The sequence below is a fragment of the Octopus bimaculoides genome, chromosome 1 (genome assembly GCF_001194135.2).
Source record: "Octopus bimaculoides isolate UCB-OBI-ISO-001 chromosome 1, ASM119413v2, whole genome shotgun sequence".
NCBI lineage: Eukaryota > Metazoa > Mollusca > Cephalopoda > Octopoda > Octopodidae > Octopus > Octopus bimaculoides.
This window is the reverse complement of record NC_068981.1, coordinates 12,439,006-12,440,260: the sequence shown is the minus strand read 5'-3', so window position 1 is coordinate 12,440,260 and position 1,255 is coordinate 12,439,006. Positions and strand designations below refer to the sequence as shown.

General features: G+C 36.7%; 1 protein-coding gene across 5 annotated transcripts in view; it reads left to right on the top strand.

Annotated features, from left to right (window-relative positions):
• Nucleotides 1–1,255, top strand: part of LOC106870672 (beta-1,3-galactosyltransferase 5) — a 265,603-nt gene that overhangs the window by 158,603 nt on the left and 105,745 nt on the right. The window lies entirely within an intron of this gene.

Here is a 1,255-nt window from a genome sequence, read left to right as displayed (position 1 = left end):
GCTTACATTGTTCTTTATCCAATAAACTGGTTTTAAAATGTAATGTTTTCTGCAATAATATCTGTTACTGAATAAATCGTAATTAACCTGAAGCAAACAGCACGCGTGCGCGTTTTGGCAATACGATACTACTTTGCTTCGGATTCTGTTTTAAACATAAACCATATTTATAATTCAGTGGAAAATCTGATTATCATCATCATCATCATCATCATCATCATCATCATCATCATCATCATCATCATCATCATCATCATCATATCTATTTTTATTTTGTTTTGCTTCTCAGAATATTTGGTCTTGTTTCTTCTGGCAGATTGTGTGAGAGCTCACAGGAGCCTGCTGTCAAGGTTCTCATAGATTATCTTTTTGCACATCATAACCTTCCATGCTTGGTTGTTAATTAATGTGGAAGACATTCGACATCCGAATGTCAAACTTAAAATGTTGGCCGTCCTTAGCACAGTGCTTTTCGGATATTTGCTTTGTTCTTCTGTTAATTCTAATTTCTTTGACATATTTCTCTAACTTGGTTTTTAGTGCCTCCGAGTGCCCCTACAACTACTGGAATGACAGACACTCTCCACATAGTCCACATTCTTGCAATTTCGTCTTTTAGTAGTCTGTGCATTTCTATCTTTTCTTGTACTTTGTCACTTATGCATGCATCTCCAGGTATTGCAATATTTATGGTCTCGGTTTCCGTGTTCCCTTTATCTACCACATCAATATCTCGTCTCCGAACCTTGATTAGGGAGTCATGCTGGAATGTAAAGTCCCACAGTACCTTATATTCCTTCTTTGCAGTGATTTCTTTTGGATTTTGATCGTACCATTTTCATGGTCTGTTCAGGCCGTACTTTTCACATGACCCCCAGTGGACGAATTTAGTCACGTGATCATGCCTCCTTTTGTAGTGCATTTGAACCAGACTGCTATACTCACTCACAATATATGATATTGTTTCGTTACTACTGACATGCATCCTACACAGGGGCGATTCGCTATACTTATCTATCTGGAACCTGGTGTAAGTGGTTCTCAGAGCTTGTTCCTCAGCGCTGTATATCAATGCATCAGGGCATCCTTCCAGATCACCTTTTCTTAGCCATCTTCAAGAGTTGCTCTTGTCCTTTCCTTCGATTTCCCTGAGGTATTACCCATGTAGTGTTTAATTTTCCAGTTGTTTTATTATTATTATTATTATTATTATTATTATTATTATTATTAATATTATTATTATTATTATTCAGTG